The 14,061-nt window shown below is 36.8% G+C and overlaps 1 protein-coding gene across 21 annotated transcripts in view; it reads left to right on the top strand.

The window, feature by feature from the left end:
• Positions 1-14,061, top strand: part of NRXN1 (neurexin 1) — a 1,119,427-nt gene that overhangs the window by 937,593 nt on the left and 167,773 nt on the right. The window lies entirely within an intron of this gene.

Genomic DNA, 14,061 nt, shown 5'->3' with positions numbered 1-14,061 from the left:
GTTTCAAGTCACGATTCACAAACACAAGTTTGAAAAATGATATCCCTTCCAGACTGACCTTTTCATTTCATGTATAGCTTGTGAACATTCATCAGCCAAAGATTTAAAAATAATTGCAATTATCTCATTGTGCTTTTTTTTTAAAAAACTATTTAAAAAAAAATACAAAGGTTAATTTTATTTTACTTATAACCTAGTTACTGAGGCAACATTTACCACACAGAGGACTGAACTCACTATCCAAAGATGTTTTGTCCATTTGTCTGAAAAATGTGGTGCCGTGTTATGGAAATTTGGAGCATTAGAGTTGACTGTAATTATATAGTAAGGTCTCCACAAAAATAATAGTCCTGGGATACCACAAATAAATGAAATCCACAAATAATCTCAAACCTTTTTATAGGAAAACGTTTTTACATAGAAATGCCAACAACTAGCGGAATTGATAGAGCCGAATGTCCTTTCCCTATCCAGTTCCTGGCGGAGGTAATAATAAGCAGTGTAATGGCCCAAAGACAAGGAATCAGAGAAAAGTAGAGAAACAAAGGTTATGGTTTTAATCAGCACTTGAAACACAATGTTTATTGCACACAGTTTCCTGAATGATTGTAAAATGTGAGCAAAGTTAATTTAACACCCAACCAAGGGTTTTAAAGCAACAGGAAAAACACATCAAAAAACTTAAAAAAACACCAAGCTATTTCTGATCAGCCCACTGCACTTTGAATGAGGCTAAACTTTAGCCAGTGTGGATCTGAGCTTCTCATACACAAACCTGAGGAATTTGTCATGATGCCATATCAGGTGCCATGGGCTAAATATTCAAAACAGAGGTATTACCATTGAAAACTCACAAACCATGCATAGACTACCAGTCAGTACGTATTTTTTGCTCTGTTTGATTTCTGGGTTTTAAAAATTATTTTTCAGGGGATAATGCTTAATAATAGGATACATTCTTTATATATAAGGACACATTTAAAGAGGAATATTTCTTCTTGTGGTGGTTGCCATTTCAGTGGATGGAAATACAGAATTAATGAGTGCAATGAGATGACTTTGATTCCCAAGACCATCAGGTAGCTTTATTTCATCCTTTATTGTTCATGATGTCATGCAGAGATGTGTTGTTTGAACCATAGGTAAGTATAATGAAAAAGGTTGGATGACATCTCTGAACCCATGGCCACTCTGGAGAACTTCATAAGGGTTCAAGAATCACTTTACAAATGTAAAGGATAATCTAGTATTGACTCAACTGATGAAACAAACAAAATAGAGACAATCTCCAAATATCAAGTCATTATTGCCCCTTTAAAAGATATACGAGCCAGTCACTTAGTGGGCTGGTTTCACCCAATATTGTTTTGATTGTTGGCTAAATTTTCTCTAAAGATAGATATTATGAGGAAAAGGAGGCATTAAAGAGTTGGTGCTATCGGTAGAACTCAGTGTCTATCTATCCTCAGAAGGAGAATTCATTGACCCTTCTCACTTACCACCACTAAGTCCTAGACACCTGAGAAGGCAGGAGTTCTTACTCATAAAGACAAGTCCCCCGGGGCGCCTGGGTGGCTCAGTCGGTTAAGCGTCCGACTTCGGCTCAGGTCATGATCTCACGGTCCGTGAGTTCGAGCCCCGCGTCGGGCTCTGTGCTGACAGCTCAGAGCCTGGAGCTGGTTTCAGTCTGTGTCTCCCTCTCTCTCTGACCCTCCCCTGTTCATGCTCTGTCTCTCCCTGTCTCAAAAAAATAAATAAAATGTTAAAAAAAATTTTTTAAAAAAGACAAGTCCCCCATCACCCCTGGAGTGAAGGAATTATAATTGCTTGGAAAAGAAGACATCTGCTTTACAAAGGTGTCTGAGACACTGACCTAGTGGCATATCACCCTGTCCCTTCAAAATTGGAGAATTCCTGATTGAAACATATAATAAAATGCTAGAGTTCATCTATTTTATAAATCTAAAAAACTAATACATTAAGATTTTGGTGTCTCTGGTGTATTTCAAAAAACTAACTAGTATTTTCTAAATGTGTGTGTGTGTGTGTGTGTGTGTGTGTGTGTATGTGTGTGCACGCACGCATGCGTGTACGTGCATTCTAACTGCTTAGCCATTCATGAAGGCTTTTCATAGAGCCATAGTATCATCGAAATTGGAAGGGGCATAGCGGTTGTCTAATCAAGCAGTATCTGCTTCAGTGCAACAAATGGAAAGGTAGTATATCACATAGGTAAACATGATTAGATTTTAGAATGTTCTCTCTTATGCCCCCTGGTAGATAGATGCTCTGACTTTGGTCAAGTCTCAGCCTTTTTGAGCTTTGGCTTCTCAATTTATAAAATAGACATGCTGTTACACAAGTTGTTGTGAAGATCGTGAGATATTATGTGTCCCAACTAAACTGTACTGGCTGTGTAATTCAAGCATTATTTTAATTAACTTCTGTTAAACCTACTAAGAAGCAAAACATTGTTTTCCAAATGTAAGAATAATAATAATAGTAACAATAATAATAATATAGCTCATAGGTGCTGAGTAGCCATTAAAAATGTTTACAACTTTCTATGCATTATCTCATCAAAAGGAAATTGCAATGTGATGAAAGTGTTCTGAAATTAAATAGTGGTGAGGGTTGCACAACCTTGTGCATATACTAAAACCACTGAAACATATATTTTAAAGGAGCAAATTTTATGATATGTGAATTATATCTCAATTAAAAAAAGAAAATTGTATGTGAAAGATTTTAGAAAATTGCAAATGTGCAGGTAATCTACAAAGTGCCATGAAGGATACAATGAGGCATAAGTCAGTCTTTTTTCCTACTCGAGTTTTCTATAATATGGTTGAGAAGTTAAAACAGATGCATAAAAACTAGCACCTAAAACAGTGTGTGAGGGAGGCTGTCACAGGTTTACGAAGAGTATTAGATACTCAGAAGACTAGGAGATACATGTAGGCCTCCAAGAGGATAGTATCACTGTCCAGGATATAATTTCATTGAATCAAAGGAATTCTAGAATTCTGTAGAATGGAGACCAATTAGAAAAGACACACTAATGTGTGTCTTAATGGAGATTGGATGGGAAAATTAAAATAATGTTTTCTTAGAATATATTACCCCTAAATGAGATCTTTCTGATGTGGCATAACCAATGATCTCACCCACTTCTGGTTTCTTGCTATGTAGTGCTATAAAATGTAATTAGCCAAAAAGAAAGATGCACTTCACTACTGCCCTATATCTGACTCAGTCCTTTGGCTTCAAAATCTTTTTCCTGGAACATGTGAACAGTTGAAGCCATTCTTTTTTTAGAAAGCCCCTCCAACATGATCAGGTCCCAGAACTGATATTTATTAACTCTATGATTTGGGACACATTATTTAAACTCTCTGAGTAGATAGAAAAAAATAGCACTCAGTCTTCATGTTGGCCGGGGGTTTTAAGTGATAAATTGTATAGAGCTCAATGTGTCTCACACAGTGAGCACACTGGTATGCAGAGCCTGGGAAGAGATGGGAGACAAGGGGAAAGATCTTCTGTGTCCTTGCGTGTCTTTGGTATCCACAATGTGTATTATAGCTGTCTATACTCAAGCTTGCTCCTGCCACACATTTGCAGGCTCCCTGAGGCCTCTCAGAGCAGTTCCCCATGGTGCACCCTGCTCCCCCTTTTGCTGTTCCCTCAACAGTTTAGTGGGTGTGAATATTGACATGCATGATTTGTCTTCTCAATTTGATTGAAAACCTGTGAGACGGAGAACACATTTTATATGTTTGTGTGGTCTACACACTTACACAATGCAAGATGCCTGTTATATGTTCAATTTTTATTTATTAGCTAAATAAACAAAAAAATATTAGTAGGGGAAAGTGAGAGACAAGGCAGCGATAGCTTCTTGTTTTTGAAATGATGTGTGTGTGTGTGTGTGTGTGTGTGTGTGTGTTTGGGGGAGGTGTACATTTCCAGTTCAGTGCCAAGTTAAAATAACTGAACCAAAAACACTCTTTGACCGTCTAGACTGGTAAACACAGTCTCTACCAGATAGTAAGACCTCTTAGTCATTCATTTAGCAATGTATCTGGGTGAAATTAGCAATTATCCGAATCAGTGTGTTTGTTTTGAGGTGAGAAAACAGGTGGCTGTCTAACACACGCTGCAGTGTTACTTTATTCCAGCAATAGTGACTGTAGGCCCCAGAGTCCCCCTCAGGCCTTAAAACCTCCTTTCCCTGGTGAGAATTAGTCTCCAGAGGAGCAAAACATAACATTCAACCTGACTTCGATTTCAGTTGTTGATGTAAAATTGGACCATGGGAGTTGTTCTGTATTCTGAAATGAGCATAAGCATTCAGTGTATTTGAAGGCATTGTCAAGTTTTATCCAAAGTGGGGCCCTGGAGTATAGGACCGCATTGTGTTGCACAACAGAAGTTTGTAGACCATAAGCAAGTCTCCTTGCTAAATCTACATGCCATCCTGTGTTGCACATTTGTTCATCTTGTTTGTTGATACTCTAAAAGTACGGTAAACAAAAAAATAGCAAAAGATAATTTTTTTTTCATTTTTGGTTGCTTTCCTTGACATAGTCAAGCCACACAATTCTACATAACAACCCCAGAAAAGAGGGAAAAAAATCAGTGGACATATCTATATGCCATATACAGGATAAATCTTTGCATTTATGTATTCTGTTTTACCTATTTCATATGCATATAGATTGAAATATATCTGCATCTATAACATACAGACATCTTGCTTGACGTATGCTCCAGATATCAAGTACACCATTAAATCTTTACCTTGGTTACAACAAATATTTTCAAGTGAATATGTGATTGCATATGGAATTAAAAGGTGTGTGAAACTATGGTACCACTTGCTAGAACGCTCAAGTTCCTTCCCAGTATTATCTTTCATGTTTCCTTCTAACTTGGTTTAATAATATAATCCTTATTCAGAAATGAGCTTTTGTGAAAAAATCAATAATTACCTTTGTCACTATTTATTTAATGAATCCATGGAAAGACTTCATTAAATTATAAATGCCTTGTTACTGATATTCTCATAATAGATTTTTGAAATTATATGTGAGCCAGTTATCTATTTCAAGGAAAATACAATGTTGAAAGATCAGTACATGTCCAGTGAAATTACTGCTGGTTTTGCTAATACAATATTCATGAGAATTTTCTGGAGACAATCACATTTAATCCCAGAGAATAAGAATTTGAAATGGATTCTTTTAAATGTAATTATCCATTGGCAAGAAAGTTTAGCAAGTTTTATTGTTTATGTAATTGAAATGATTTGCTATTCTGTCAATATGGGGGAGTGTTTTCAGAATATTTACAGTTTCTGAATGGAATCATAAAAACTGATTCTCTAAATATGCTTCATATTAATATTTTGTGGTTTATGTGCATTTTTAATATATTTGTTTTCAGGGGAAAAATGGAGTCTGTGGCTTGATGCAGCTTGGATAGGGTAAATAAGGTCTGATTTCATGTAGCATCTGTTGTCTGAATCTACTTGGGTGGTATTTAGTCTGTTCTAGCTGACTCTGGAGTCTGAATCCATGAAAAATCAATGATCTTGGAAGTCAAAGGACCTAATCATCATATATTCAGGAAAGGATGGGTGTTATTTAAGTCAGAAGTTCTCTAAGCCATCACCAACCCTCATTGTTTCTTAATTGTTTGTTTTACTATGTTGTAAGAAACGAATCCCTGCAAATTCTAGAGATTCTATACCTTATAAAATAATCATTTTACATTTCATATTGCTGAAAAAATGTAGGGATAAAGCAAAGGGACTTTTTCTCAGAGTTTGGTGCATCTTGTAACTTTGGCATTATAATGCTTTTATTTCTAGAACTTGAATCTCCTTAACAATTAGAACTCTGATAATAAGAGACTATTGTAGCCTCCCTATCAGAATAAGTAGGGAACCTTCAAAATTTCTTTCAGTCTATCCTGGGATAGGAAACATGTCTGTAATAGAAGAAACCCTAAAACAGTGGAAACTCCAGAGTAACAAATATCCTTAAGCACTTGTTACATTGAAAAAGCTGATTCCTACAATGCAACAGGAATTTAAATCTGGTGTTCTATGGAATATTTCTTCTTGACCCCAGGGAAAGTCTTAACACTACATTTGTCTCTTTTAGATAGTTAAAAAAAAAAAAAAAGGTCATCCATTCACTTTTACGCATAGGAAGTAATTTCAGTGCACTCCTTTGTAATACTAAATACAACTTCAGTTAGAGCCAGTTTATTAGCCCTGCTTGGGTTGCCTTGGAGCGGCCACTTATACTGGATGAGGGGAGGAAGTTGTTTCTCCTCTTGTTTCAGTGATGTTCACTTCTCCTCCTCCTTCCTGACTCCTTCACAGGAGGAGGAAGCAGGAAAAGGAAGAGAAGATAAGGGTCCTCCTTGATCTTACTTGGCTAATACAATAGTAGCCATCTAGCTGGACTTAGCCAAAACTAGAAACTGACTCTGGGAAGGGGCACTTTTGGGGAGGCTTTTTAGTGGGTTTTTCAATGCTCTTAACCACATCACCGGACTTTTTTTTTTTTTTTTTTACCTGTAATTCCCTTAAGGTAGGTAAATACACCTCCTTCAGGTGGTCATTTAGGATTTCTGCCTCAGTCCACCCCTGCAACTTCAGGTTCCTTCAGTTGTCTTCACTGCTCATCTCCACCACACCCACTCATCCCAACTGGTGGCCCTTTTGAATGTGATACAACACAATTCTATGCTGGCTCTCTAAGCCATGGTTAATGCTCACCTGTCACTTGTTCTAACAAACTCTGATGCACAGGTGCAGTAATAGGTCTTTGCTCTGCCATCAGAGCATCAACAAGCCATAGTCCCTTCCCTTGAAGATTTCTCAGGCAAGAGTCCAATCCCAGGCAGGAGCAACTAGGATTGCTGACTATCCTAACCACTGCAACCAAGTTCCAGGAGATGAGTATCAAACTTTCTGAGATGTTTCAGTGGAGTCACATTCCCCTGCACTTGAGATAAGGGAAAAGTAGCACCTTCCACCTTTCCAGGTACCTGGAAATCACTTCACAGTCCAGTGGTCTCCAAAAATCCTCTTCTAGTTATCCATCTCTTCTTGGCCTTTCTCTCTTTTATAATGGGCTGAAAATAGGTAATTAATTCAGGGTCCCAAAAACAATTTTTAGTGTTCTCCTTTGCAAGTTGTATACCTCATTTTGTACAATGGAAGTAGCAGTCTGTTTTTTGTCTTATTACCAGCTCAAGATTGCAGCTGAAATTAAGACAAAGAAATCCTTTCTAACATCCTGTAACATCTGCGTATCAGTTGCTTACTGTCCACTATAAAATTATTTTAAACACATATTGATGGATACATATGTAAAATCTGCAAAGCACTATATGAGGCCCCGTGGTGCTCCTACTCTAGCAGGAAAATGAACAGGTAGCCAGAACAGCTAGATTAACCAAATCTGCTAATTGCAGTTATAGAATGACCCAACATTCCTCGAATTTAGCCTACCATAATCATTAGAAGCACAAAGTGCATTCTCCAAAGTGGGAATGCTTGGGTTTGAATCACCGCTTTTCTCTTTTTAGCTGCATGACCTTAGCTGAGTTCCTGAATCACTCTGTGCTTTCGTTTCCTCATCTGTCAAATGGAGATAATGTAGTACCCCTCTCATGGGGCTGTTATGAGAAAGATCAAAGTTATTACTTATAAAGTATTAGGAATAGAATAGTATAAAGGTATTTGTTTATCTCTTAAATAAGATTCTTAATTTTCTTCCTATTAGTTACATCATACATGTGTTAAAATACGTATTTATCATGTTAAGTAATTTACTGAAAGTGAGCAAATTGGAAATCTTCCAAAACAAGGAGATAATGATTGCTTGCACAAAAGGCCTGTGCTAAATAAAAAAATGTCTAAATAATGTCTCCACAGGCCCTTGGATTAAGTTTCAGTTTTCAGGGGAATCCAGCTGTTTGTGTATCACTGGAATCATTCTACAAAAAAAACTGGAATGTCTTACAATGGCATATATTTTAAAGTAAGGATTCTGAGAAATATGCTAGACAATAAAAATAAATCTAGAGAGAAAAAGTACACCTCAAGTGTATGTAGCTTTAAAAATTACTCTGCTCTTGGATTTTGAGTTTCCTAATAACCAAAGTTAAAAAGGAAATATGATTTAAGTCATATTGTCCCTGAAGCCTAAAAACAAATCAAAACACACAAATTAAAGTCCATACTAACTCAGTATAAGAAAGATATCCTTTATGAATAGTAAAAAGCAGAAAAAAGAAAAATGGAAACCTTTGCATGTGACTATGAAAGGGACAATGTGCAGTGTCCCACATAGTATCTTCAAATACTTCTGTTTAGTTAATACAATTTTATACAAGATTTTTTTTGAAATCACTCTCAGTGTAAGCTGATGCCATGTATACTGTTGCTGCCTATTCAGTGATGAGAATCCAGTGAGAGGTTAAGAGGATGTGGTCCAAATATGCAGGTTTCCGATATTCTGATTATAAATTTCTACAGGAATGGATAGATTTTATGTCCTTTAGACCCCTATCCCCCCCATGTTGTTCCTCTCAACTGAGGTTTGATGAAAGGTGAGCTGCAGACAGTTTGAGGTGATGTACTCTGACAGGGGCCTGCAGTGTCTGTATTCTATGCTGCTGATTAAGGGCAAAACCATATGCTTTACAAAATCAGCTGAGCTCCTGGTAGAGCTGACAAAACTGCTATTAGAGAATGCTTCTCAGAGCAGAGAACATACGCACACACTTCTCTTTGCAGCCTCATCTTGTGAAATTCTGAAGTTAACAGCAACAAAGTTTGCACTTAGAATGATTTTAATGCCAATTTGCATAATCCATTAGAAGTTAATTTTATTTTTTAATGTTTATCTATTTTGAGAGAGAGAGAGAGAGAGAAAGAGAGAGAGAAGGGGGGAGGCAGAGAGAGGAAGAGAGAATCCCAAGCAGGCTCCATGTAGTCAACGCAGAACACAACGCAGGGCTCGAACTCATGAACAATGAGATCATGACTTGAGTCGAAATCAAGAGTTGGGATGCTTAACTGACTAAGCCATCCAGGTGCCTTGAGAGGAAGTTAAATATCTATCTATCTATCTATCTATCTATCTATATACTGATAGATAGATATATATATGTATATATATACATATATATACATAACTTAGTTATAAACCAAAAGTGAGGGACTGAATTCTCATTCTGGTACCTGTCTATTGTCACTGGACCTTGAAGAAGTCATTGTACCTTCCCATGTCATAGTTTCCTCATTTGTAAAATAAAGAAATTGAGTAAGTTTCAGGCACTTAGCATTTGATGATTTTTTTCACGAATAAGGACTAAGAAACTGCACACACGAAATGCCTGTCAGCGTGTTCCATATCTTTTAGAATGATTTCCTATATTGTGAATATTTATCATTCCACTCTAAACAGACTTAATTGCTGTGGTTTTGCCAGTTATTAATGAAAGAGAGAATTTCTTGCCTCATTTGTTTATGTGTGTGTGAAACGGAGAGTGGAGTAAAGAAACTACATTAAAGAACGTGACAGGATGTCCTTCCCCACAGGCAGCTGTGCACCTTTTCTGGGGCATCCTCTGGGAGGAAAACAGTTCAGTTCTCTAGAAAGTGTTTCTATTGGCATATCCATCATCCATGAAAGAGATGCTCCAGATTGACCCAAATGTCAAGAGTCTTGCTTCTAATATATGAATTTTTCAGAAGTAAAATTGGGGGAAAGTAACCATTGTCTGAAGCATGTTCTTGAACAATACACTGTATGTAATGTTTTGTTTAAATTTGTGGCTTCCTAGAATAGAGACTAGGAGGGTGAATGAGGGTAACTACATGACAAGAGAAATGCGTCTCAGACGGCCTACGTATATATATATGTAGTGATAAAAAGAACCCAAGATGAACTTCACTGAACTGTGAATATTTTGAGGGAAGTGATTACACACAAGCACACACACACGTGATTTTACACACACACACACACACACACACACACACACACACACACGTATACTTATGTCTGAATCTCTTTTTTAATGTTTTAAAATTTATTTAAACTAAATTAAAAAAATTCATCCATTTCTGACATCTCTCACGCCCTACTTCTTGGAATCACCAGTCTATTCTCTGTATCTGTAACCTTGGTGTGTGGTTTGTTTTAGATTCCACATATAAGAGAGATCATGTAGTATTTGTCATCTCTGACTTATTTTACTTAACATATTATTTAATTATTTAATATTTAACTTACTTAACATAATGCCCTTGAGGTCGATCTATGTTGTTGAAAATGGCAAGATTTCATTCTTTTTGATCGCCAATATTCCAGTGTGTGTGTGTGTGTGTGTGTGTGTGTGTGTGTGTGTGTATACACACACCATATCTTCTTTATCCAGTTTTAAGCTGATGGACATTTGGCTATTGTTGATAGCACTGCTGTAAACATTGGGGTGCATGTGCCCCTTTGAATCAGCATTTTTGTATCTTTTGGATAAATGCCTCATAGTGCAATTGCTGGGTTATATGTAGCTCTATTTTTAATTTTTTGAGGAACCTCCATACTGTTTTCCAGAGGGACTGCACCAGTGTGCATTCCCACCAACTGTGCAAAAGGGTTCCTCTTTCTCCATGTCCTTGCCAACATCTGTTGTTGCCTGAGTTGTTAAACTTAGCTATTCTGACAGGTGTGAGGAGGTATCTCTTTGTGGTTTTGATTTGTATTTCTTTAATGATGAGTGATGTTGAACACCTTTTCATGTGTCTGTTAGCCATCTGGATGTCTTCTTTAGAAAAGTGTCCATTCATGTTTTCTCTGCATTTCTTCACTGGGTTATTTGTTTTTTGGATGTTGAGTTTGATAAGTTCTTTATAGATTTTGGATACTAACCTTTTATCTGATATTTCATTTGCAAATATCTTCTCCCATCCCATTGGTTGCCTTTTAGTGTTGTTGATTGTTTCCTTTCCTGTGCAGAAGCTTTTAATCTTGATGAGGTCCTAATAGTTCATTTATGTTTTTGATTCCTTTGCCTGCAGAAAGAAGATGCTGTGCCTGAGGTCAAAGACATTGCTACCTGTTTTCCCTTCTAGGATTTTGATGGTTTCCTCTCTCACATTTAGGTCTTCCATCCATTTTGAATTTACTTTTGTGTATGGTATAAGAAACTGGTCCAGTTTTACTCATTCTTTTGCAAGTTGCTATCCAGTTTTCCCAACACCATTTGCTGAAGAGACTGTCCTTTTTCTATTAGATATTCTTTCCTGCTTTGTCAAAGGTTAGTTGACCATACATTTGTAGGTCCATTTCTGGGTTTTCTATTTCTTGTTCTATTGGTCTTTTGTCTGTGTTTGTGCCAGTACCACACTGTCTTGATGATTACAGCATTGTAATACAGCTGGAAGTCCAGAATTTTCATGCCTCCAGCTTAGGTTTTCTTTTTCAATGTTGCTTTGTCTATTCGTTTTTTTTTTTCTGGTTTCATACAAATTTTAGAATTGTTAATTCTAGTTCTGTGAAGAATGCTGGCATTTTTTGATAGGGATTAATTGAATGTGTAGATGGCTTTGGGTAGTATCAACATTTTAACAATATTTGTTTTTCCAACCTATGAGCATGGAATGTTTTTCCATTTCTTTGTGTCTTCTTCATTTTCTTTCATAAGCTTTCTGTAGTTTTCAATGTACAGATCTTTAACCTCTTTGGTTAGTTTTATTCCCAGGTCTCTTACAGTTTTTGGTACAATTTCAAATGGGATCCATTCCTTGATTCTTCTTTGCTGTTTCATTATTGGTATATAGAAATACAACCAGTACTGGTACTTTGATTTCATATCCTGAAACTTCACTGAATTTATGTATCAGTTCTAGCAGTTTTGGGATAGTCTTTTGGGTTTTCCACATACAGTGTTATGTCATCTGTGAAGAGAGAAACTTTGACTTCTTCCTTGTCAATTTGTATCCCTTTTATTTCTTTTTGTTGTCTGATTGCTGATGCTAGGACTTCCAATGATATGTTGAACAACAGTGGTGAGAGTTGACATCCCTGTCATGTTCTAGTACATTGAGTACTTCCTGCCACTCCCTTCTGGCCCACCAAGTTTCAGTGGACAGGTCTGCTGCTAACCTGATGTCTCTATCCTTGTAGGTTAAGGACCTTTTGTCCCTAGCTGCTTTCAGAATTCTCTCTTTATCTTTATATTTTGAAAGTTTCACTATGATGTGTCATGGTGTTGACCTGTATTTGTTGATTTTGAGGGAAGTTCTCTGCATCTTGGACTTGAATGCCTGTTTCCTTCCTCAGACTAGGTAAGTTCTCAGCTACATTTTGTTCAAATAAACTTTCTGCCCCTTTTTCCTGCTGTTCTTCTGGGACTCCTATGATGTGGGTATTGTTTAGTTTTATGGAATTGCTAAGTTCCTTTTTGCTCTAATACTTTCCTTTCCCTCTTCTTTGCTGCTTCATTTTCTTCCCATAATTTTATCTTCTATATCATCTATTGTCTTCTCTGCTTCTACAATCCTCATTGTGACTGTATCTATTCAGCTTTGTATCTCAGTTATACCAATATTTTAAAAATTTCAGCCTGACTGGTTTTTAGGTCTTTGATCTCTGTAGCAAGGGTTTCTCTGGTGTCTTCATAAGCTAGTAGTCTTACGACTTTTGTTCTAAATTCTTGCTCAGATATATTGCTTATATTTTCTTTGAGCAAGTCCCAGCCTGTGACTTCTTCTTGACCTTTCTTTTGGGGAGAATGCCTCTGTCTTGTCATTTTGGCTAAATTTCTGTCTTTTGCATGTTTTAAAAGCTTGACATGTTTTCTGCTCTTGAGAGTACTACTATATTAAAAAGGGGTCATACACTATCCAGGGCTTGGCTCTTCAGGAAGTGTTTCTGGTGTATGTTGTGTGCATTCTGCTGTTGCAGGTTGGCTGCTCTTTCCTACTGCGTCGGTACTCTGCAGAGGTCCTCCTTGCTTGTAGTGGGATGTGTTTGGACCTTAACTAGATGTACTTTGATTTGTTTGTTGAAGTAAACCTTGCACCTGCCATGCTAACTCCTGCCAACTGTGGAGATCCTTCTGCCACTCTACAGATCAATTTCCTGGGTGTTCCAAGTGATCTGACCTCAATACAGCTGTGTTTGAAGAACAAGGACAGCCCAGGGCTCTTCTACTTCTCTGCCATCTTAACTATTCCCCCCAGGTTCCCTTTTCATTTGTTGATGGTTCCCTTTGCTGTCCAGAAGTTTTTTAGTTTGATGTAGTCCTACTTATTTATTTTTGCTTTTGTTGTTTTTCTTTTGGTGACAGATTAAAATAATCATCACAAAAGACTTACACCAAGGAGCTTACTGCTTATGTTGTCATCTAGGTTTTTTATAGTTTCAGGTCTTATATTCAAGTTTTTGATACATTTTAAGTTAATTTTTGTGTATGGCATAAGATAGTGGTCCAGTTTCATTCTTTTGCAAGTGGCTGTCCAGTTTTCCCAGTACCATTTATTGAAGAGACTGTTATTTCCCCATTGTATATTCTTGGCTCCTTTGTTGTAAATTAATTGGCCATAGTTGTGTGGGTGAATTTCTGGGCTCTCTGTTCTGTTTCATTGATCTATGTGTCTGTTTTAATGCCAAATACCATAGTGTTTTAATTACTGTAGCTTTTTAATATAGTTTGAAATCAGGGAGCATGATGTCTCCAGCTTTGTTTTTCTTCCTCAAGATTGGCTTGACTATTCAAGGTCTTTTGTGGTTCCATTCAAATTTTAGGGTTTTTTGTTCTATTTCTATGAAAAATACCATTGGAATTTGGATAGGGATTGCACTGAATCTGTATAATGAATGCTTTGGATAGTAAGGACATGGTAACAATATTAATTCTTCTAATCTGTGAACATAGAATTTCATTCCATTTATTTGTGTCTTCTTCAATTCTTGTCATTAATGTCTTATAGTTTTCAAATATACAGATCTTTTTTCCCTCTATGCT

The sequence above is a fragment of the Panthera tigris genome, chromosome A3 (genome assembly GCF_018350195.1).
Source record: "Panthera tigris isolate Pti1 chromosome A3, P.tigris_Pti1_mat1.1, whole genome shotgun sequence".
Classification (NCBI taxonomy): domain Eukaryota; kingdom Metazoa; phylum Chordata; class Mammalia; order Carnivora; family Felidae; genus Panthera; species Panthera tigris.
Note: the sequence above shows the minus strand (reverse complement) of the source record. Positions and strands in the feature narration are given on the sequence as shown.